Source organism: Lithobates pipiens, unplaced genomic scaffold, assembly GCF_037356315.1.
Source record: "Lithobates pipiens isolate NorthernLeopardFrog02 unplaced genomic scaffold, aLitPip1_a1.2 Scaffold_8, whole genome shotgun sequence".
Classification (NCBI taxonomy): domain Eukaryota; kingdom Metazoa; phylum Chordata; class Amphibia; order Anura; family Ranidae; genus Lithobates; species Lithobates pipiens.
In genome coordinates this window covers 507,759,101-507,784,916 of record NW_027507903.1, presented here as the reverse complement: position 1 = coordinate 507,784,916, position 25,816 = coordinate 507,759,101, and the positions used below count along the sequence as shown (strand labels likewise).

The following is a 25,816-nucleotide window of genomic DNA, read 5'->3' as shown; positions in this document are numbered from 1 at the left end:
AGGTGTCCGATCTGTCCCACTAAAAATAGCTGATCACCGCCATTACTCGTAAAAAAAAAAAAAAAGGTCATAAATCTTTCCTCTATTTTGTAGACTCTATAACTTTTGCGCAAACCAATCAATATACACTTATTGTTTTTTTTTTCAAAAAGATAAGATATTCTGTAGCAGAATACATATTGATCTAAACTTATGAAGAAGTTTGAGTTTTTTTATTGGGTATGTTTTATAGCAGAAAATAAATAAAAAAAAGTTTTTTTTACTATTGTCTGTTTTTTGTTTATAGCAAAAAAAAGATAAAAAACCACAGAGGTGATCAAATACCACAAAAAAAGCTCTATTTGTGGGGAAAAAAAGGACATACATTTTATTTGGATACAGTTTCGCACACCCGCTCAATTGTCTGTTAAAATAATGCAGTGCCGTATCGCAAAAAATGGCCTGGCCAGGAAATGGGTAAATCCTTCCAGGGCTGAAGTGATTCATTTATTTAATTGGCCAGAATAAATATTTTATTCTGGCCATTGAAATTAATTGACGCTTAAGTGCTAAACACACCTAGTGTTACCGCGTGTTTAGATGCACTTAGACGCGTTTACATGCATCAAGCGTTTTCTCTGCCCAAAGTCTGCTGCTCCTTGATGCACTGGCAGTTTTTTTTTTCCTGCCTCTAAACTCACCTGCCACTAAATGCTGCTAAAAGCCTGTGTGTGCATGGACACATAAGATAACATGCAGGGGAAAAAATGCCTGATGCCCTTATGAGCAACTGCAAAAACATCCATTGTGCATGAGGCCTTAAAGCGGGAATAAACATTAACCACGTCAGCCCCGGAAGAATTTACCCCCTTCCTGACCAGAGCACTTTTTGCGATTCGGCACTGCGTCAATTTAACTGACAATTGTGCGGTCATGCAATGTTGTACCCAAACAAAATTGACGCCCCACAAATAGAGCTTTCTTTTGGTGGTATTTGATCACCTCTGCGGTTTTTATTTTTTGCGTTATAAACAAAAACAAAAGCAACAATTTTGAAAAAACGCAATTTTTTTTTATTTTTTGCTATAATAAATATCCCCAAAAAATATATTAAAAAAATTTTCCTCAGTTTAGGCCGATACGTATTCTTCTACATATTTTTGGTAAAAAAATCGCAATAAGCGTTTATTTATTGGTTTGCGCAAAAGTTATAGCATCTACAAAATAGGGGATAGTTTTATGGCATTTTTATTGATAATGTTTTTTTTACTAGTAATGGCGGCGTTCAGCGATTTTTATCGTTAATGCGTCATTATGGCGGATACATCGGACACTTTTGCCGTGATTTTGGGACCATTCACATTTATACAGCGATCAGTGTGATTAAAAATGCATTGATTACTGTGTAAATGTGACTGGCAGTGAAGGGGTTAAGCACTAGGTGGCGCATTAGGGGCTAAGTGTGTCCTAGGGAGTGGTTCTAACTGTGGGAGGGAGGGGCTGTGTGTGACACATCACTGATTACCGCTCCCGATCACAGGGAGCTGTGATCAGTGTCAGTGTCATTAGGCAGAATGGGGAGATGCATGTTTACATTAGCATCTCCCCATTCTTGCTCAACGTGAGACGAGCGAGTGTATCCCTGCGGACATCGAGTCCACAGGGTCCGCAGACACAGAGGTCCCAGCGGGCGTGCGCCCACCCGTAAGCCGCCTCTTAAAGGGCAACGTACAGGTACGTTAATCTGCCTGTACGTGCCCTTCCGCCGTAGTATATCTGCGTGAGGTGGTTGAGAAGCAGTTAAACATTTTATGAATTCTTAGATGTGATGGCTGCAGTAGTTTCCCTTTTTAGGCTCTCTTTTTTCTATTTTCATCTGGCGATCCAGCCAGCCATTCTGTTTTTCAAAAGAAGCTCTCTTGCAGTTAGAGGAATAACACTGACCATTTCATGAAAATAATAAGACTGACTATGACAAATGATTAAAAAAAAATGCTTGCTGTAACTGCCTATAAATTATTAGCTGGAATTTGGCTTCAATGTGTCAGTGTATTTAAATCTGCTAGTACATCAACACTCCTCCCCCCACCCCCCAGACTGATAATGCTGTTGTCTAAAGGTGCCCTCTTTGGTCCTTCATCCAGAGTGTAGGCACGTTACAGGAGGTGTGTTACTGGCCAGAACATCAGGTGAAAACAGAGGGGAAAAGCCTAAAAGAAGAAAACGGATGCAGCCACCGCATCTGATGATTGATTAGCTGCAACATATTCAATTTTTGGTTTGGGAGTTAACTGTTTCAGCTCCGGAAGAATTTACCCCCTTCCTGACCAGAGCACTTTTTGCGATTCGGCACTGTCGCGTTAACTGATAATTGCACGGTCGTGCAACTTTGCACCCAAACAAAATTGACGTCCTTTTTTTTCCCCACAAATAGAGATTTCTTCTGGTGGTATTTTTCCTCAGTTTAGGCCAATATGTATTCTTCTACATATTTTTGGTAAAAAAAAAATTTATAGACCTGCAATTAGTGCAATTGTGACAGAGAAAATTGAGTACTGTCCGTGATACTTTTTTTATTTGCACTAACATACAATTTTTCAGGGCAAGCTGTCGGGGTGTGTCCCCTTCTTCAGGGTCCAAGTAGTACTCATCAGCATTGAAATAACAATACAAACAATTTCAATTTACAATCCAGTATAAGCTTACATGAAAACCTCTTTTCGTGAGTGCTCAGTGCTGGCCACCTCTTTTCACAACTTCCTGGATTCCCTTCTCACTTTCCTGTAGCCTCCCCTCTGCTATTTACTTTCAATTTCTAAGGACTACATATCCCATGGTACATTGCTGCCTTCTATCAGTGCTTCCTGTACTGACTCCACCTCCTGAGACTCATCCTCTCAACACCTAGAAGGCAGGCTCTGTGTGACACAGTGGTGCCTACTTACAGGGCATAATGACTACCAGTCACAGGATTCAAGGAAAGAAACGTGCAGGGATCACAACGTAAGTTTATAAACTTCAAGATCATTCAGATTAATAGGAGTAGGCAAGAAACACAATGTGGAAATGAATATATGATTTTATATGTTGACCATAGATACACTTAAAAAAAAAAAACGTGTGCCTTCTGTTTAAAAACAAATCTGTCTGGAGCCACAGTGGGCAGAAGATACCAGAGATATTATTACAGTTATATAGAATTTGTTGTTACATCTTTTAAATGGTTGTCCTCAATAGTGATGGACGAACGTTTCGCCCGGCGGTCGTTTCGCGGCGAATTTCCGACTTTCGCCGTCCGCGGGTTCGAACGCCTTTTTCCGTCGTTCGCCCCGGCGGACTTACGTGTTTAATGTATACAAGAACTTTAACCTTTCGTGACACGTTTATCATGTGTTACAGGACAACCAATTGAGACATGACAGCTCATGGACACTTGGACATTCCCCCTAACCTATAAATACACCCGATCCGGTGGCCATTTTACATTCTTTCTTCTGTCACTGTAGGGAAAGGATCCTGTGTGGAGTAGGGACAGAGAAAACGCTAGCTATTTGGTACACAAAAGTTCTTTTCAGGACTGGTATAGGTGTTAGGTCAGCAGCCTGAGTTTCTTTTGTCAGTTTAGATAAAGGGACAGAGCGCTGTATGCTGCTATTTTAGGGACAGCTCAGCCAGATTAGTCTTTCTTCATCATCATCATCATCATCATCATTAGCTGTTACTATCAGGTCCACAAAAGAGCTATTCCAGCTAATCGTTCCAGCCTACTCTTTTTTGCCAATTTGTATAGGGACAGGCAGGAAGCAGTGTGTCAGGCAGTGAGGATAATTTTAAAGACTTGCTGTTACTATTAGTTCCACAAAGGTTCTTTTCAGGACTGGTATCAGTGGTACGGTAATAGGCTTGTACACGTATAATATTCTTTCTTCCAAATATAGAAAGAATATTATACTTGACTGCTGCCCTTCTGCTGCAGTCTGCTAATCATTCACAACTCACTTGTTCCACAAAGCTCTTTATCAGGACTGGTAACTTGGTCTGTCTAGGGTGCTACGGTACATAGGCTTGGGTGCGGTACAGTCTGCTGTTCTGTAAGGACCGCTATCGGTCCACAATACATAGGGTTGCCGTGCACTACTGCTGACCGCTGCCCTATACTGCAGCAGTCCTTCAGCGGTATAGGGACTGACGCACAGTCTGCTAAACACTAATACACAACCTGCTTGGTCCACAAAAGTTCTTATAAGGACTGGTAACTTGGTATAGGGTGCTACGGTACATAGGCCTGAGTGCGTTACAGTCTGCTGTTCTGTAAGGACCGCTATCGGTCCACAATACATAGGGTTGACGTGCACTACTGCTGACCGCTGCCCTATACTGCAGCAGTCCTTCAGCGGTATAGGGACTGACGCACAGTCTGCTAAACACTAACACACAACCTGCTTGGTCCACAAAAGTTTTTATAAGGACTGGTAACTTGGTATAGGGTGCTACGGTACATAGGCCTGAGTGCAGTACAGTCTGCTGTTCTGTAAGGACTGCTATCGGTCCACAATACATAGGGTTGCCGTGCACTACTGCTGACCGCTGCCCTATACTGCAGCAGTCCTTCAGCGGTATAGGGACTGACGCACAGTCTGCTAAACACTAATACACAACCTGCTTGGTCCACAAAAGTTCTTATAAGGACTGGTAACTTGGTATAGGGTGCTACGGTACATAGGCCTGAGTGCGTTACAGTCTGCTGTTCTGTAAGGACCGCTATCGGTCCACAATACATAGGGTTGACGTGCACTACTGCTGACCGCTGCCCTATACTGCAGCAGTCCTTCAGCGGTATAGGGACTGACGCACAGTCTGCTAAACACTAATACACAACCTGCTTGGTCCACAAAAGTTCTTATAAGGACTGGTAACTTGGTATAGGGTGCTACGGTACATAGGCCTGAGTGCGTTACAGTCTGCTGTTCTGTAAGGACCGCTATCGGTCCACAATACATAGGGTTGACGTGCACTACTGCTGACCGCTGCCCTATACTGCAGCAGTCCTTCAGCGGTATAGGGACTGACGCACAGTCTGCTAAACACTAACACACAACCTGCTTGGTCCACAAAAGTTTTTATAAGGACTGGTAACTTGGTATAGGGTGCTACGGTACATAGGCCTGAGTGCAGTACAGTCTGCTGTTCTGTAAGGACTGCTATCGGTCCACAATACATAGGGTTGACGTGCACTACTGCTGACCGCTGCCCTATACTGCAGCAGTCCTTCAGCGGTATAGGGACTGACGCACAGTCTGCTAAACACTAACACACAACCTGCTTGGTCCACAAAAGTTTTTATAAGGACTGGTAACTTGGTATAGGGTGCTACGGTACATAGGCCTGAGTGCAGTACAGTCTGCTGTTCTGTAAGGACCGCTATCGGTCCACAATACATAGGGTTGCCGTGCACTACTGCTGACCGCTGCCCTATACTGCAGCAGTCCTTCAGCGGTATAGGGACTGACGCACAGTCTGCTAAACACTAACACACAACCTGCTTGGTCCACAAAAGTTTTTATAAGGACTGGTAACTTGGTATAGGGTGCTACGGTACATAGGCCTGAGTGCAGTACAGTCTGCTGTTCTGTAAGGACCGCTATCGGTCCACAATACATAGGGTTGACGTGCACTACTGCTGACCGCTGCCCTATACTGCAGCAGTCCTTCAGCGGTATAGGGACTAAGAGTTTTGTCACAGGGTGATTTAAAAAATGACAGGCAGAGGAAGAGGCAGGCCCTTCCGCAGGGGTGGTAGGGGTAGGGCAGGAGCAACAGCCTTGAGCCAAAGTGGGAAGTTGCAGAAGGTGCGTTCAATTACTTTAAAGGACGCACCAGACTTGGTTGAGTGGCTCACTCAGCCTTATTCTTCTGCACCCTCCTCATCCTCTCGATCTGCACCCTCTTCTTCACTCTCTGCTATGTGCACCCCCAAAGACACTACCACCAACAACACCACCACCACCACATACCTTCCGCTTGAGTGCAAATGGGGGCCTTCATGCTCCAGTGTTTTAATAGGGACCCCCGTATAAAAAGCATGAGGGTCAAGGACCAGTACTGGGTGGCAACGTACTTAGACCCCCGGTACAAACACAAAATGGCGGAAATGTTACCGCCGTCGCAGAGGGCTGTCAGAATGCAGCACTTCCAGGCCTTGCTTCGAGAAATGCTGCATTCTGCTTTTGCGTGCGCTGGCAGAGGAGCAATTCCCACTCCCAGAGAAGGATTTGCGGGTACCAATCCAACAGCGCCTGCAAGAAGAGGCCGGTTTGAAGATGTGTTGGTGACTTCGGATATGAGGTCATTCTTTCAGCCGACCCATCGACAGGTGTCATCCGGATCCAGCATCAGGGAACGCCTAGACCGTCAGGTGTCCGACTACATTGGGTTAACGGCCGATGTGGACGCTCTGAGGAGTGATGAACCCCTAGACTACTGGGTGGGCAGGCTTGACCTCTGGCCAGAGCTTGCCCAATTTGCAATCGAACTGTTGGCTTGCCCCTCATCCAGTGTCCTGTCCGAAAGGACGTTCAGCGCAGCAGGGGGGATTGTGACCGATAAGCGTACTCGCCTAGCTCACGACAGTGTTAACTACCTCACATTTCTAAAAATGAATGAGGCATGGATCTCGGAGGAATTCAACACATGTGATCAGTAGACCATGTATATGTCTATAAACAATTTTTGGAATCAAGCACACAGACCTTCTTAATTCATTTGGCTCACTTCCCTGACCCAAAAAAGCACACCGTACTATATGCCCCTACCCTCCTCTTTGAAGAGGTTGAGCGGTGTCATATTTCTACTGGGGCTGCTTATTATGAGGGGTTCCCACCATCCCTGTGCTGTGCTGACTTCCTCCTGGGGGTTCTTATTATGAGGGGCTCCCACCATCCCTGTGCTGTGCTGACTTCCTCCTGGGGGTTCTTATTATGAGGGGATCACACCATCCCTGTGCTGTGCTGACTTCCTCCTGGGGCTGCTTACGGTGCTGCTGTCAGCGCTGTATGTCACGGAGCTGCTGTCAGCGCTGTATGTCACGGAGCTGCTGTCAGCGCTGTATGTCACGGAGCTGCTGTCAGCGCTGTATGTCACGGAGCTGCTGTCAGCGCTGTATGTCACGGAGCTGCTGTCAGCGCTGTATGTCACGGAGCTGCTGTCAGCGCTGTATGTCACGGAGCTGCTGTCAGCGCTGTATGTCACGGAGCTGCTGTCAGCGCTGTATGTCACGGTGCTGCTGTCAGCGCTGTATGTCACGGAGCTGCTGTCAGCGCTGTATGTCACGGAGCTGCTGTCAGCGCTGTATGTCACGGAGCTGCTGTCAGCGCTGTATGTCACGGAGCTGCTGTCAGCGCTGTATGTCACGGAGCTGCTGTCAGCGCTGTATGTCACGGAGCTGCTGTCAGCGCTGTATGTCACGGAGCTGCTGTCAGCGCTGTATGTCACGGAGCTGCTGTCAGCGCTGTATGTCACGGAGCTGCTGTCAGCGCTGTATGTCACGGTGCTGCTGTCAGCGCTGTATGTCACGGAGCTGCTGTCAGCGCTGTATGTCACGGAGCTGCTGTCAGCGCTGTATGTCACGGAGCTGCTGTCAGCGCTGTATGTCACGGAGCTGCTGTCAGCGCTGTATGTCACGGAGCTGCTGTCAGCGCTGTATGTCACGGTGCTGATGTCAGTGCTCTGTATTACGGTGCTGCTGTCAGTGCTCTGTATCTCCTGCACCCTCTTGTTTGCCTACCCTGGTCCCTGACCTTCCCTCTCCTCCATTGCCTTCATTAGCTCCATAGTCCTGAATTGTCAGAACAATTTCCCAAATAAAAAAAAAATGCTTGTAGTTATCGATCCCAAATTCACCTCATACATGTATTATGCTATTGTCCAGGTGGTGGGACTACGTGCTACCCCCTAATAATTACCCCGTGGCCGCAAATTCGACCTAAAGGTTTGCGAAATTCGCCTCCCATTGAAGTCAATGGAGCCCGCGGCGAACGGTCGTTTTCGCGAACGTTTGTGTCCGTTCGCGTTTCGCGTTCGCGAAACGTCCCGTCGGAAGTTCGTCCATCACTAGTCCTCAATATGGAAACAATAAATGGAAACTCCATGGGCTGGTTCAGCGAAACACAGATAGATCACATCCGCTGGTGTGCGGTGGGGTGAAAGCAGTGCCAATGTGTCGACCCTGGTGCTTTTTTTTGCTTTTATTTTAATTAAACTGTATTGAAATGCCATACAGTGACATTTTATTAACCACTTGCTTACTGGGCACTTAAACACCCATTCCTGCCCAGACCAATTTTCAGCTTTCAGCGCAGTCACTCTGAATAACAATTGCGCGGTCATGCTACAGTTTACTCAAATGAAATTTTTATCATTTTTTTCACACAGATAGAGCTTTATTTTGGTGTTAGTTAATTGCTGATGTTTTTTTTTTTTTCCTAAATAAAACAAAAAGGGACCAACATTTTGAAAAAACAAAACAAAATTGTTTCATTGTTTGTTATAAAGTTTTGAAAAAATTAAATTTTTCTCCTTCACTAAAGTGCGCTGATGAGGCTGCACTGATGGGCACTGATAGACTGCGCTGCTGGGCACTGTTAGGCGGCACTGATAGGTGGAGCTGATGAGCACTGATGAGGTGGCACCGATGGGTGGCACTGAAGGACAGTGATAGGTGACACTGATAAGCAGCACTGATAGGTGGCACTGATAGGTGGCACTGATGGGCACTGATGACCACTGATGGGTGGCACTGGTAGGTGACACTGATGGGCATTGATTGGCAGCACTGGTGGGCATTGATGGGTGGCACTGTTGCCACTGGTAGGTGGCACAGGTGGGTACTGATAGGTGGCACTAGTAGGTGGCACAGTGGGCACTGGCAGATGACACTGGTGGGCACAGCCGCGGCTTTCTGAGTGAGGAACTGATGTCCTTCTGACAGAGGCTGGTGATGGGCTTTTTTTTCTCCTCACACTAAGGAAATAAAATTACAGATTACCGAGTTTCTGTTTACATTACGTAATCAGCCGTCAGACAGCGATTGCTCCGGAGGACGTCTATGCAGCGGCGGATCTATAGGGGTCGCTGCAGTCGCACTTGCGACTGGGCCCTGCCGTTCTGCTGCTGTGGGGGGGCCCAAGACCTGGCATCTCCCCTGCACCTCTGGCTGGCACTTTAGAAAGCACTGGGGGGAGGTGGAAAGCGGCGATCGGCAGCTCTATGGTGCTTGTGAGCGGCGGGATGTGCCTGGGGCTTGTAGTTCTCTCTTCCCGAGTGTCAGTGTATACAGTGGAGAGGAAAGGGGAGGGGCCTCTGACCCGGGCAGGTATCAGTTTCACTTTCAGTGAGTCGCTCTGCTTGTACACAGTTTCTGATACATGCCCTGGTCAGAGGCCCCTCTCTTCTCCACTGTATACACTCGGGAGAAGAACTACAAGCTCCAGGGAGATCCCCCTGCCTGTGGACACCATAGAGTTGCTGATCGCCGCCTCCCACCTCCACCAGCCAGGTACAGGGAAACCTATGGAAGGGGGGGGGTGTCAGCTGTCTGGGTACCCTGATGTAAAGGGGGGCCCTCTGGGGACACTAATGTAAGAGGGGTTGCTCTCTGGGGACACTAATGTAAGAGGGGTTGCTCTCTGGGGATACTAATGTAAGGATGGGGCTCTCTGGGGACCCTTATGTAAGGAGGGGGCTCTCTGGGGATCTTGATGCAAGGGGGGGCTCTCTGGGGACCCTGATGTAAGGAGGGGGCTCTCTGGGGACCCTGATGTAGGGGAGGCTCTCTGGGGATCCTGATGTAAGGGGAGATCTCTGGGGACCCTGATGTAAAGGGAGGCTCTCTGTGGACCCTAATGTAAGGGGGGGCTCTCTGGGGACCCTAATGTAAGTAGGAAAGTTCTCTGGGGTCCCTGATGTAAGTGGGGGACCCGTACTCAGATATGTAATGACACATATATATATATATATATATATATATATATATATATATATCTAATATACATGTGTATGCCCGCCCAAGTGTATGACTTTCTTTTCTTTGCTGCTATGGGCTCTAGCCCCGAGATCTTTTGTAGACCCAGCAACGTCCCTGGTGGGGGCCCTTCATGGTTTCTTGCACCCGGGCCCTGAACATGCTAGTTACGCCTCTGCGTCTATGGACACCCTCTTAGCAATAAAAGGCCAGGCTGCAGCCTTCTTTCAGCTATAGCGTGGGCGGCAAGTAGTTCTATTGGCTGCAGGTGGCAGATTGCGTTGCTCTAAACGTTGTGCGTGCCGTACGTTTCTCAGCATACTCCACTACAACAAGGTGGTGTGAGCCGGCCAGGTAGGAGACAAAAGCATTTTGCCATGTTTGCGGTGTGGGACTGTCCTGGAATAGCTGCTCAATGCAGTCCAATCACACCTGGAGTGAACAGGCCCTAAACCTGAACTCTATGCAGATAAAAAGACACACATGAATGCAGTATTTTAATAATTAATACAACATTAAAAGTTTTTTGTTTTCTTTTATTGCAAGCCGTGTAAGTATGTGAATGGATCTTGTATCAGCCTCCTGTAGTCCATGTAAAGCAGGGCTAGAGTGTGAGAGGTTGAAGTGGCACAAGAAGCCGATAAATTAATGGACTGAAAAGAAACGCGCAGATAAGAATAGAAAGCAGAGTGACAGGGACATGAGCTCATCACTGTACTGTTTCCTCTTGAACTGTCCAGTCACACGTTGGGGGGGGTGGCTCCAGGAAGACCTGGGCTCAGAGGAAGTGTGTAGAATGATGATGACCATCAGACTGAGGACACTTAGTGGCAAAGAAAAGTACTGTGGGGGAAATCTCTGGATTGAAGGTGAATAATGCAGCATAAATCCCTTTATGGGCTATTTATTTTTATCAGAGGTGCACTGAATGGGAATTTTGGTGCCAAAACCAAAAATGCAGGATGCACTTAGTTGAAAACCGAAAATGACAGTTTTTAAAAAAATATGTATTTTTTACATATATAATTGTATTATATTTGACTTTTTAATTAAAACGGAGTTCCACCCATAATTTAAACTTTGAATCAATCATCAGCATTCAGATTGAACAACAACATTAGGCCAGTTCACACCAGATGCAGCTCCATGTAGTTCTGTGTAGTTGCATTTTTTCTGCACCAATACACTCAGTTCCCGTCAGTTTCCGGTCAGTTTCTGAACACGGCTTCTCTGTGTAGGCGGGTGCAGAGGAGATAGAGGGCAGCGGAAGGCCCATAGTAACTTTAGTAGTCTATAGGTGATGTCACTTCCCATTCATTTCACAGCCGTTGTCATCCGTGTCCTCTACAGCAGTGGTCATCAACTCTGTCCTCAGGGCCCACTAACAGGCCAGGTTTTATGTGTTACCTTGGGGAGATGCAGACTAGAATACTGCAATCACTGAGCATCAAATGATATCACCTGTCATGTATTTCAGTTACTGTATCTTGCAAACCTGGCCTGTTAGTGGGCCCTGAGGACAGAGTTGATGACCACTGCTCTACAGAGCTTCCAGGGCTGGAGGTCGGGTCGGAGAAAGTCAGATCGGCTTCCAGAAAGTTATGTATACTCCTCTTTTCTTTACAGGGATAGAGAGTTAAGTGTAAGATGCCTGGTGACTATAGATGCACGGATTTTAGATTTTGCATGTACTTCCACTTTAAGTCAAAGACGAGTGGCTGCCTGTTATCAGCATGTGTATAACCACTTGAGTAAGATAATATGGATACAGGCTGGTACAGTTACCCCCTGCCACAAATTAGATTCCTTGTTTCATTTTGCCTGTTGATGAAACATGATATCTGATTGGTTGCTGTTTTACTTCTCTCCAGCTTTTCTTGCTCCAATTATACATCTGCCCTTCACTGTTTGCTTCATCTAGGTTAATTAACTCCGGTGCACATTCGTTGGAGTGAGGTCACCCATGGCCAACCAATGGAGAACACTGGCTGAAGAAAGAAGACTCAGGAACCTAGAAGAAGACTGAAAGAAGACTCCGGAACCTAGAAGAAGACTGAAAGAAGATGGCAAGGGAGGCAATGGAATGACAAGTGGGAGTGGAAAAGTCACATCTCTAAAGGAGGGCACTGAGGGAGGTAAGCCTGCCATAATGCTAATACATGTACTTTATAGAAAGATATTACAAAGGTGGTTGGTCAAGGTTTATTTTGTTGTCTGCAGGTGTTTAGACACTGGCAAAAAGACAGGTCCTCTCCTTTATAACCCCTTTTATATAGGTAGTAACAGTGTACTGTAACAAATTAATTTTTTAGGTAAGTCAAAAATCTATTTTTCTTTAGCGTATCACATTGCACAGAGCAGCCTATTATTCCTTACTCATAGGGATGTCCTAAAGCAATGCCCATGAGAGGAGGGGGACACAGCAACCAACAAAGGGCCAAAAAGAACTATACAGCAGCCAACACACTGCAGCAAAATGTTGCATCCTCAGCAGCTCTTACATTCACCTAGCAAAATCCTTTAAAACGGTTGTATAGTCTTTTTTTTACCTTTTACCTACAGGTAAGCCTATAATAAGGCTTACCTGTAGGTAAAAAAAATATCTCCTAAACCTGTATGGTTTAGGAGATATTCCCCTCGCAATGAGCCGCTGGCTGCAGTGGCGCATGCGCACAGGGGATTCTGGGCTGGAAGCGTGCACGGAAGTGACGATATCGCGGCTCCAGCCACTCACAGCGCCGGAGCCGCGGTACCCGGAAGACATGAATCCATCAGGAAATGGCTGACTTAGTAGCCTACTGCCCATTTTTTGGTCCTTCAGGAAGGACAAAAAGCAAATCTAATTGTCCATCTAACTATGGCACTCAATTTCAGATACATCTTGGCAGCCCAAACCACACCTAATATGTGGAGGGCCTTGTCCCTTTCCTGTTTTATACAGTTCAACTACCTTTTCCCACGGAAAAAAAAAAAAAAAATGAGGTACTTCCTGTTTTGGAGGACTTATTTAAGAGATCACTTGCTGTCTTTTTGCCAGTGTCCTATTCAGTGTCCATTAGGTGGCGCATAACCATTTGAATAAGAAATAAAAGGCTGCTCTGTGTCCCATAATGCACAATAAAGAAAGGTCATTTACTTTTATTAGCGTTGAGGAGACTTCCCATTTCCTATCCAAGTGACCACACAAGAAGTGATGGAAGTCCCCCAATTGGGTTCTTTTTATCCACTCTATCCAAAAAAATAAAATAACGTTTGGGCTGAAGATAAACTGTAGGTCTTCATTAAATAGGGTGCAATCAAATATTTGTACCATTCAAGATAACCTTTATCAAGATTATCATTTCTATAAATAGATAAATTCCCTGTAATATTGATCATCCATGAAATGTACAGACATCTTTTTTTTAAGATTTATTTTGTTTAAGCTCTAATTTCCTAGACCAGGCTGGCCTGATTTTCTTGTGTGTGATGTTTTCTGGCAGTCCTGCACATGGCAGCTTGCACTGGAGAGGTTAAATATTAGTCATGGCAAGGTGCAGACATTATACGAATATGAATATAGATTCTTCTGAGCGATTCTGGGCTTTCACTGCTAGCATGAACCTCCACATGGCCTAGAAACACCAGCAAGGCTCTCCAGTCTTGTCCGGTGTACTCCACAAACTTACCGCATACGGAATTCTACATTAATGACCTGAAAAAATAAAGATATAAAACGCTGTTATTTAATTGTATCACTAAAAAAATAAAAATTCTTGAAAGATAAGAGCTGGCATGGGTGGCCTGAGCCCCTGGACCTATATCTCAGCTTATTTCCTTTGCCTGGGAAGGCTAGGCGCAGCTTATAGCTGGCCATAGACATGGCTGTGTTGGCGGTTGTACTCAGCAATATGCATAAAAATTCCTTTACACCCCTTTCACACCAGGGCGTTTTGCAGGCGCTATAGTGTTAGAAATAGCGCCTGCAATCCGCCCTAAAGAAGCTGCACCATTGTGTGTAGTGTGAAAGCCCCAAGGGCTTTCACACTACAGCGGTGCGCTGGCAGGACGTCAGAAAAAAGTCCTGCCAGCAGCTTCTTTGGAGCGGTGAAGGAGCGGTGTGTTTACCGCTCCTCCACCGCTGTTCCCCATTGAAATCAATGGGGCAGCGCTGTAATGCCGCTGGCAAAACGCGGCGTATTGCCGGCGGTTTTAACCCTTTCGCGGCCGCTAGCGGGGGTAAAAGCGCCCCGCTAGCGTCCGAAATGCGCCGCAAATCCGGCGGTAAAACGCCACTAAAAATAGAGGCGTTTTACCGCCGATGCACTGGGCGGTGTGGTGTGAAAGGGGTCTTAGTGTACGAGTGTATTCCAAGAATAGAAAATATTCTATCCTTGGCATAGCTGTACGCTATATGAGGGTTTACATGAGCACTAGCATATAATCAAATACAGCCACGCACATCCATTCATGTCTATGGCTCTTTTCTATATTTCTTTGCCTTGAAAAAAGATGTCCCCCTGATGCTATGCAGTCATTGTGCACATATAATAGATTATTCCACAGTGTGGACGGAACACTATATGTTGTGGCCTGACAGTGAAACCATTAAAATGGTTGCAAACCTCAGACATGAAATAGGAACAAAGCATATCTCTCTATAGTATGTATTTGTCTCAGTTAAAGGGGTTGTAAAGGTTTGTTTTTTATTTTCTAAATAGGTTCCTTTAAGCTAGTGCATTGTTGGTTCACTTACCTTTTCCTTCAATTTCCCTTCTAAATGTTTTTTTTCTTTGTTTTCTTTGTCTGAATTTCTCACTTCCTGTTCCTCCTCAGTAAGCTGTTCAGTAAGCTGTTCTGGCTGACTAAACAAAACTCGGATGATGGTGTGAAGTTTACTGAGGAGAAACAGGAAGTGAGAAATTCAGACAAAGAAAAAAAACATTTAGAAGGGAAATCGAAGGAAAAGGTAAGTGAACCAACAATGCACTAGCTTAAAGGAACCTATTTAGAAATCAGCATGAATCATTTCTGGCAAGTTTTCCTGACACCAAAAGAAAAAGGTCACAGGGGAGGGATCTCCAGCTGATTGAAAGCCTTAGCTCTGCTCCTGTGAGCTGTGTGAAGGAGGTGTGTCCCTTCCCTCCGATCAGCTCTCAGAGTGTAACTTAGCTCTCCGTCCCCTTTTTTACTGCAACTCAGACAAGCTTTATAAATTCCGGACCTTGAAAGGATGTAGAGAAGACTGCAGGTAAACAGGTACTACCTATGTAGGAGGATTTGTTTCATCGCCATGTATCACCTGATATCACCGGGTATATGTAAGGATTTACAACCACTTTAAACTATATGTAAAGCCCAAAAAAATTTTTTGATTTTGGATTGATTGGGAATTGTTAAGAAGCCTGTAGGGTTTTTATATATATTTTTGTCTGTAAGGCTTGGTCCACAATAGTGCTTCTGCATAATCAAGAATTTTCCAGTACATTTTTGTAGCAAGTTTTTGTGAAGTTATGATTCACTTTCATGCTTCATGCATTTTGTGTTTTGACCAATGATAGGCACTATCTGCTGTGGAATCATTCGGTGTTATCTTTATTTTATCTGCTTCATTTGTGTTGTGTAGTGGCATGTAGGTATGCTATCTGACCAATCATGCCCCCTATGCAGTTGTTTTATATCAGCAGCCAGAGCTACTACCACAGTAAAAGGAGAAGAGGCGGAGAAAAGTAAGTATACATACTGGATCTTTCCACTGATAAAACACATTTGGGACATTTTCCTTTGCTTCCTGTCCCAGTGACACAACAGGAAGTGAGAGAAAATAGCTTCAAAGTAAGTTGTCATTAGAACAGGTGTTCCCATTGGAAGATTTCCTCAATTTCTATTTTCTTATCCCTTTGCAAAATGTTGGACTTCCCATCACTTTTTGTTCAAAAGACAGTATAGACTGGGACAGATAGGGAAGATTCATCTTCCTGGTGGCCACAAACAAATCAACAAAAACCTTACTTGAGTTTTTAACTTTTCCATATACTATCCAGAACTTTGTATTTGCATGCACTTTTAGGACACATGTAAATTTCTGAGCTGCATTAATACATGTAATACATGTGCATTAACGCACATTATACCACACATTAACATTGTTTAGATGGGAAAAGCTGATTTCCTTACCTGTAGTAGCTCTGCAGTCTCCTCTGCGCTACTATACCAGACCCTGCAACCTGTTCTTCTCTATGCTCTGGTGGTTGAAGGTCCTCTGATGTCATCAAGACCAGTGCAGGGACCATAGCTCTCCGATCCCAGAGAGGATGCTGAGGAACGGTCCATCTGCAGAGCATTGGGAACACCGTGAAAGAACATTCAGTTCAGATGCTGCTGTAGTTCAAGAACAAAAATAGTGACAGCAAGTGCACAAAACCTGAGATTAGGTGAGCTCAAAGATGATTTTATTTTGCTTGGAGTTCTCCTTTACAGCAAACCTCAAGTGCAAATAAGCTAATTGTGAGGCAACAGAAGGGCAGACTAAAGTGCCAATTTCCTATCTGAAGTTAATATTGCATAATAAAAGTCCATGAGTTTCAGGGCTCTGTTGGGCACTCTGCAAGAAAATTGAAATTTCATGTAGGGGTCTTATTAGGATGGATTATTAAATGTAAAGCCCGGTTGAAGTCTCCCACCTTCACTGCATGTCATGATCTTTGACTGATTTTTGTTGGAAATGCCCTAAAATACCCATTTTGCTCTCACACTGCAGTGCTCTGTGCTGGCAGAGCTGAGTAAAAGCCACACCCCTCAGCAGAAGTGTCCTCACACAGAAATTGGAATGCATTAGTGTCTTAAAGAGTGGGCATGTCTAACCAGTCACATTACAGCGTGTACAGGGACTAATTATGGTACCCTGAGTCTAATACTGGCACAGGCTTAGTTAACATTATGACCAGTGGCGGTGCGTCCATTAAGGGCGCACGGGTGCCGCCCCCTATCTCCAGCCACCCCCTATCTGTTTCATGGATAGATTCATGCATCGCATGGATCTATCCATGGCTGCCGCTGCCACCCACTATTCAGCCATCTGGCCCTTTTTTGAACGTCGGCCATCTGAATTACAGCGGCAGGGGTGATTTTTTTTTTGAAGCACCTGTTTAGAGCCATAGGCTCTAATAGACTTCAAAAAAGGTGAACTTGGAGCGCAAAGCATTGCGCTTACAGTCCATCAAGATGTGTTAGAAAAGCTAATTAATATTCACTTTTCTAACACTGAGCCGCCTCTCAGCTAATCAGGAGACGCGGGACTAATACCCATCACCTTATTGGCTGAAGGCACAAGTGATCCCATTGGCCGCCTAGCAGAAGGCAAGAAGAGATGCACGGAGGACAAAGGAGCCGCTGCCTGACCCGCGCTACCTATCCTACAGCTTGTCGCCATCACCCGCGGCCTGACCCACCGTACGATGGGGTAAGTGCTGGTGAGACAGCGAACAGGCGGGTGTCACGGTTGGCTGCATATGATGGGCACAGTTGGCTGTATTTGATTGGCACAGTGGCTATATATGATGGGCACAGTTGGCTGTATATGATTGGCACAGTGGCTGTATAAGATGGGCACAGTTGGCTGCATATGATGGGCACAGTTGGCTGCATATGATGGGCACAGTTGGCTGCATATGATGGCACAGTGAGGCTGCATTTGATGTTTTTGTTTCAGAATTTTTCAGTTCGTTTGCACCCCCCCCCCCCCCCCCCAAATGTTGAACAACAGCCTCCACTGGTTATGACCACCTTAACCCATCAAGCCATAAACTCCACTACACATCTGACAGTGTGTATCTGGCAACAAGTTCTCTGTAGCAGGTCCTTTCAGTCATGAAAGTTGTGAGGTGGGGGCTTCATGGATCAGACTTGTTTTTCCAGAAAATCTCACAGATGTTCAATTGGATTGAGATCTTGAAAATTGGAGGCCAAGTCAACTCCTCGAACTAGTTGTATTCCTAAAACCATTCTTGAATTTCTTAAGACCAGGCCACTTTCTACCATTGCTCTGTGGTCCAGTACTGATGCTCTCGTTCCCATTGTAGATGCTTTTAGCTCTGGACACAGGTCAGCATGGGCACCCCAATCGGTCTGCAGCTCCAGATGCACTCTGTATCTCTGTATTCTGACACCTTTCTATTGGAACCAGCATTACCTTTTTCAGCAATTTGAACTACAGTAGCTCTTCTGTTGGATCTGACTACACAGGTCAGCCCTGCCCACATGCATCAGTAAACCCTGGCAGCCCATCAGTTCATCGTTTTGCCTTCCATGGGTAACTTTTGGTAGTTTCTGACCACTGCAGACTAGGAACATCCCACAGCTGCAGTTTTGGTGTTGCTCTGATCTAGTCTTCTAGCCATTACAATTTGGCCCTTGTCAAACTCAAGTTATGGCTGATTGGTGTATATACTCAGCCAATAATGCATTCCAATTTCAGAATTCCCCACACCGCACCTGCACTGAGGGGGAGGCACTGTGCCCTCACACATTATAATAGATGGGAAACATTGTTCGGTTTTCTAACTTTGCTGTATCTGCAATCGTCAGCTTTTGTGATGGGGGGGGGGGTCCCTGTTTCCAGGAGGAGGCGAAGGACTGTCTTGGCCATTGCTAAAGCCAATCACAATCCTGCTAGCCCCACCTACCATCTGGAGGAAGATGACTCCCTTGGTTGCCACTACCAATCTCAGAAAGAAGGGATTTCACTGTGATTGAGAAAACCACAATCAGGTGACAGTTTGTGGAATTACTGTTGAGCTTCTGGGAACTTTGTTGAAATTATTCCTGAACCTTTGTGTCACTTACTACTGAACCCTGGCATTCTGTGTCCCTTTAAGCCACATCCAGTATTCAGCGCGATGAAAATCACACCCAACCACTTTTTCTCAGCTGTGGGGGCCCAACTTATGATCCTGCTGAAATGCCCCTGACCTGAGCTCATCATTGCGCATCCATTCCAGATGCTTGTATGTGACATCACATACATCACATACAAGCACATGGGCTGAATGCAAGAGGTGGATGAGCAGGATGAGTGTGCCAGGACAGGTAGATGTGTCTCATCTCTGATTCCTTTCACCACTCTGCATATCACACATATCATTGATTAGAAGAGGGTACATCGGTGGAGCAGATGAGCAGGAGGTACAGCGGTGGGTAAAATGAGCAGGAGGAGTTCAGAGGTGGAACAGAAGAGCAGGAGGATACAGTGGTGGGGCAAATGTGCAGGGAGGTACAGTGGCAGAAGAGATGAGAAGGGGGTTCAGCAGTGGGACAGAAGACCAGGGGGTAACAGTGATGGGCCAGATGGGCAGGGGGGTTCAGTGTTGGGCCAGATAAGCAGTGGGGGTTCAGTGTTGGGGCAGAAAATCAGGGAGGTAGAGCAGTGGGGATGATGTGAAAGGAGGTTTATTGGTGTGGCAGGGGGTTACAGTGGTGGGGCAGGAGAGCAGGGGGAACACAGGTGGGGCAGGAGAGCAGGGGGTACAGAGGTGAGACAGATGTGCAGGAGGTACATTGGTGGGGCAGATGAGAAAGTGGGTTACAGTGGTGCAGTAGATGGGTTCAGTGTTAGGACAGATGAGAAGGTGATTCAGTGTTGGGGCAGAGGAGAAAGGAGGTACATTGGTGGGACACATGAGCAGGGGGTTACAGAGGTGGGGCAGAGGAGCGGGGGGTACAGAGTTGGGGCAGATGTGCAGAGGAGAAACGAGGTACATCGGTGGAACACATGTGCAGGGGGTAACAGCAGTGGGGCAGAAGAGAAGGGGGAACAGAGGTGGGACAGATGTGCAGGAGGTACAGTCATGGGGCAGATGAGAAAGGGGGTTACAGTGGTGGGGCAGATGAGCAGATAAGTTCAGTGTTAGGACAGATGAGAAGATGGTTCAGTGGTGGAGCAGATATGCATAGAGGTTCAGTGGTGGGGCAGATGAGAAATGGGGAACAGTGGCGGGGCAGATGAGCAGGGGGTTACAGTGGTGGGGCAGATGAGAAGGGGAGTACAGTGGTGGGGCAGATATACAGTAGTGGGGCAGATGAGCAGGCGCATACAGTGGTGAAACAGATTTGCAGGGGGGACAGTGAAGTGTGAAGGTGCAGGAATTGGGGCTCATCTGAGGTGTGGAGTTGCTGGAATTGGGGGTCATCTGAGGTGTGAGAGTGCAAGATGTTATTTTCTCACTACTAAAGTAGTTTACAGCATTTACTTTATAAAAAAATCCTTTTCGTGATTGAGAGTGTGAAGTTTTTTTGTTATAAAATTGACACGCTTAAATTCTTTGAAAACATTTTTTGGCACACTGAGCTCACAAGGTGGCCTACCCCGGTCCTATGTGTTGCTATTTGTCATTACACCTTTTTGTGTGAGCAATACCAGAGTAGACCTAGAGTAATCACCCATACAAATAAATCATTTAATTATTCAAATATGACAATGAAGGCCATGTGGTTTATTGGCTGCCCAGTGTGTTGGACAGGTGCAGATATTTCATACAATTCATCTAACCATTGTCATAGAGATCACAGATGTGTCATTATTTATTACTTGGGAAACCAGAGATATGGAATACATGGAGAGGTGTACAGCAACACATGCACCAACAGGTGTGCATAGTGCTCGGCAACACTGGAACAATGTTGGCACTGTAAAGAAGAATCTCCAAGTAAGCAGCTAAATACACAGTTGAAATGCAAACATGGGAGTTGTCTTACTTCCCAGCTTATTTCTGTTATAGACCTTCTCGCAGAAAAAAAAAGTAATATTTTGCAGTTCTGTGGCGGTTGCATTGGTTTTCTTTTTTCAGGAAACACACTATCTTGACCTACAACAACAAAACTCACTCTTTGTACTGTATCTGTGAAGAAGTAGTGTTATCTCCATAGGACAGGACTACAGAACCCCCTGCCTCTACTCCATAACATGGGAGCGGGGGTGTACCAGCAAGCACAGCACACAGAAAGTTATCAGTTAATAAGATTTCTGGTAGGATGAACATTTTTCTGTCACTTTTCCTACAGATATTACAAGGATTTCAATGATATTTTGTTTAAGAGACCAAGCACTGAGCAAATAAAATATTATTATTTTTAGGGTTCACATAAACTTAAAGCAGCAATTCGCAACCAGGCTTCCTCCAGAGGTTGCTAGGGGTTCCTTCAGCATTGAGCAATTTCTGCCTCTTAGATAAGTTCCCACTCACACCATTGATCTTTTTAGCTATCTGTAAGGAGGTAATTCTTCCCAATGACCACAAGTGTAAGGACCATTCTTCCCACTGACCATCACACTATTGTATCATGAGTTGTAGATTTTAAATATTTAGCAGGGGTTCCTCGAGGCCGGAGAACTATTTCAAGGGTTCCTGTGTGTTGAAAATGTTGAGAAAGGCTGACTTAAAGTAATATTAAAGCCAATGACGCCACTACTGTGTCTCAGCCAACCAGACAGGAGAGTCCTGGATAACCGAGGCACTCATGCAACATCACTGGATAGAGATGGAGCTCAGGTAAGTATTAGGGGGTCTGAGGGAGGCTACTACACACAGAAGGCTTTTTACCCTACTGCATAGAATGCATTAAGATAAAAAACCTTCTTCCTCTATAACCACTTTAAGTAGCCGAGCACCTCGTAAAATATAAAAGCAGCTTTTTGCTGCAATACTCACCTCCATTGCTGTACTTAGAAGACTATTACCTTCATCCTTTTCTGATCTCTGCTGTTCCCTGGTTGAATGAGGCCCAGTTCCCACAACCCACTTGCTGTTAGTCCCTGTGCAGCTTGTTTTGCACAGAGTGGCCCCGAACCTGCTCTTCTGGGGTCCCTTGGCAGCTGTCTGCTTCCTGCAAGTACTTCTCACGTTCATGCGAGCTCCCTCGCATGGTGAGAAGCACTTGCAGGCGCGCTCCTGTGATACAGCCAGCAGCTATAGCCACTCGCTGTATCACTCGGCCCCGCCCCCCGGCACGCTGTATCATTAGATGTGATTGACAGCAGCGCGAGCCAATGGCTGCACTGCTTTCAATCCATCCACTCCAGCCAATCAGCGGCTAGGCTGAGCAGCGAAGAGGACATTGGGGGCGAGCACGGGACTTTCGAGGGGTCAGGTAAGTAAAACAAGGGGACTGGGGGCGCTGGCACTATGAGATGTTTTTTCAACTTAATGCATAGAAAAAATATTTACCTTTACAACCCCTTTAAGGATCCCCCTGGGGACATGTCATCATGCTATCTTGAGCTTACAGTACTGATGCACAGAGGGGCACTCATATGTTATTATGCAAACACTGTAGAAATAAGAACCACCAGGCTCAAACACTTGGGAGCCAACATGGAGTTTCCAGAAGAAATAGACCCCTGGCTCTAAAAGACAAATATACAGTCATTGGAGACACCATGAGGGGGTGTATCGATTTTGTGGTTAGGGGGTGTGGTTGCCCTAACAAGAAAACCTGTCACTTTTCCCTGACATACATACAGTACTAACTGAATAAATACAAAGAGAGTGCTTGTCATCTTCCCCACCTCTTCTCTTATCCGTAGACATTCATGTAGCTCCTTCTCTGACACAGGTTTTTCAGAGATGGTAAGGTAGCCTGTGAACATCTATAAGCCCCAGCATGCTTTATTGGTCCACATTTTGGAGTTGTACTTTCAGAACTGTTGGAGGGCCACAGACTGCATTGTTTTATTTTTTATGTTAACCATTTCAGCCCTGGAAGGATTTACCCCATTAATGACCAGGCCATTTTCTGTGATATGGCACTGCGTTATTTTAACTGACAATTGCATGGGCGTGCGATAATGTATCCAAATAAATTTGATGTCCTTTTTTTCCCACAAATAGAGCTTTTTTTTTGGTCATATTTGACCACCTTTGTGGTTTTAATTTTTTGCACTATAAACAAAAAAAAGACTGCCAATTTAGAAAAAACAATATTTTTTACTTTCTGCTATAATATGTATCCAAAAAAAAATAAAAAAACATTTCTTCATCAATTTAGGGGAATGTGTATTCTTCTACAAATTTTTGGTAAGAAAAATCTCAATAAGCCTATATTGATTGGTTTGCGCAAAAGTTATAACGTCTACAAACTATGGGATAGATTTATGGACTTTTCATTTTTTTGAATTGTTTTTACTGGTAATGGCGCAATCATCGATTTTTTAGCGGGACTGCGACATTGCAGCGGACAAATTTGACCCTAAGTAACACTTTTTGGGGACCAGTGACACCAATACAGTGATCAGTGTTTAAAAAAATGCACTGATCACTTTATAAATAACACTGGCAGGGAACAAGGTTAACATCAGAGGCGATCAAAGGGTTAAGCGTGTTCCCTGCAAGTGTTTTCTAACCGTGTGGGGGATGGACTCACAGGAAGAACACAGAGATCCCCATTCCTGATTACTAGGAACAGAAGATCTCTGTGTACCTCCCCGTCAGAGCGGGGATCTGCCTTGTTTACATAGGCAGATCCCCATTCTACCTCTCTATGGATTGGCTCATCCTCTGTGCAGCGGACACACGCCCGGCCACGGTATCTAGTGCAGGAAACAATGTGCAGGTATGTTGTTTTGCACAATAGAGCCACCCTGCCACAGTATATATGTGGTGGGTGGTCTTTAAGTGGTTAAAGTGTAACTAAAGGCACATTTTTATTTTTTATTTTGGAAAAAGTGGAAAGGGATTAGAACACCTATCTATTTGTCATGTTTTCTGTTATCATTGAAAGTGGAAGTAGGAAAAATCCCAAACATTGGGTTGTCCCAAAACAATAAGAGATAGGAAATCTTCCAATGTGGACACTAGATCTGGTGACCCTGGTGACAATGAGGATTCGCTCACTTGGATGGGATTTCTCCCTATGGGACACAGATAAAAAACAACAAAGGATTCGGCCTGGGACTTTAAATGAAGTGCGTACTGTTTCCGCCAGTAAACATAACTGTAGTAAATATAGTATATGGTTTATTCAAATACAATTGTTTACATGGATAAAGAACACCAACGGTTGCCAATTAAAAAAATACATAAACAAGGAGTATTGGTACATAAATGTAGAAGTAGTACATGGTACACGGGCATCATACTACCCGACTAGTTTCGTGAGATCCAGCTCGCTCTTCAGGGTTGGATGTGTGTAACAATGTACCTAGGATGAACAAAAATATATGTTTGGCAATATATCACAGTATTAGTTATAAAGGCACAGGGTAGGAGGGGTTGTAGGCCCCCCCATACTTACCACTGAGCTTGACCATGGCTCCAGGTGTGCGGCCTCGAGACGGCGGCAGCAGATGCCTCCCCAGGGAGCTGAGGGGGCAGAATCAAATGGGACCCCACCCAGGGCCAAATGGAGAGCAGGCATGGCAAAGGTGTAGTGATGTATCCCGAGTCGTGTCGCCTCGCATCGCCCGCTGTGTGAACTGGCTCTTAGTGCTTTATTTTTTTGGGATATTGTTGTCCTAGGTTTCTAACCATCTTCATGGCTCTACAACCTTTGGCTCAGGCCTTTCATTCATGCATGCATGCATACATATCTTTATACCAATATCTATTGATTTTACTCTACTACGTTAGATGCCTGACAAACATACTTATGTTCACAGCCTATACTTTTTATCGACCAACGAGGACTCTAGGGATACATCACTACACCTTTGCCATGCCTGCTCTCCATTTGGCCCTGGGTGGGGTCCCATTTGATTCTGCTCCCTCAGCTCCCTGGGGAAGCATCTGCTGCCGCCGTCTCGAGGCCGCACACCTGGAGCCATGGCCAAGCTCAGTGGTAAGTATGGGGGGGCCTACAACCCCTCCTACCCTGTGCCTTTATAACTAATACTGTGATATATTGCCAAACACAGAGGCGGCTCTCTAATTAGGCAAATTAGGCGGCCGCCTAAGGCCTCGCCCTCACAGGGGCCTCGTGGCCGCCTAATTTACATCTGCTCGATCACTGGACTGAACAACAGGCTCCAGGTGCCATCTGTAAAAGCCGTGCGGGCAGCCATAGGGCACACCGGGCGGGCCGCAAGTCCATGTGGGGCCCTAAAGCAACTGAGCTGCTTCTGCAGCCCGCGTCGCTCACCCACCTGGCCTCTCCGCATCTGGCCGGCTGCCTATTGGGGTCAGGAGTCAGGCCAGGCTGCGGAAAATATCCCTGCCCTATGACTGTGAAGGGGAAGGAGGAGCTCCGGTGATCCCATCCCAGCGCCTGCTGCATTCTGGCCGACTACCCCCAGAGATCGTGAGTGCCCGGCCGTGCCGCCCTCCTGTGTGCCTGGATAGGAGGAGCGGCGGGGACAGCTGCATATGGAGGAATTGAGCTTTCCATATTCCTCCTGCAGCCGCTGAATGACCGCTTCTTCTGCGGGCATTCGCCGGCTGCAGAAAGAATATGGAAAGCTCAATTCCTCCATATGCAGCTGTCCCCGCCGCTCCTCCTATCCAGGCACACAGGAGGGCGGCACGGCCGGGCACTCACGATCTCTGGCGGGGGTCGGCCAGGCTGCAGCAAGCGCTGGGACGGGATCACCGGAGCTCCTCCTATCTAACTCTTTTACTGCCCCGATGCTTCCAAGTTGAGCAGCGAGACTTGCAAGGATCGATAGTCCTGGAGACGAGCTCTAAAGACTTCCCAGGACTGGAGTACAGGCTGACTGGGGCCGGAAAACGAGGACAGATGGAAGGTACCAGATCCTCTGGAAGGAGCAGGACACTGTCCCCACCCAGACTGAGAATGGACCCTGCCTGCTGCTGGCCGTCATGAACACTCTGCTGGCATGGAAGGTAACGTACC

At 46.0% G+C, this 25,816-nt stretch overlaps 1 long non-coding RNA gene across 1 annotated transcript; it reads right to left on the bottom strand.

Annotated features, from left to right (window-relative positions):
* Positions 1-10,031: 10,031 nt before the first annotated feature.
* LOC143960589 (uncharacterized) lies at positions 10,032-24,430 on the bottom strand. The gene is made up of 3 exons (XR_013270349.1): positions 24,263-24,430; positions 12,040-24,169; positions 10,032-12,008 (listed from the first exon to the last, which is right to left on the bottom strand). It is a non-coding gene; the product is annotated as an uncharacterized LOC143960589 (long non-coding RNA).
* Positions 24,431-25,816: the final 1,386 nt, after the last annotated feature.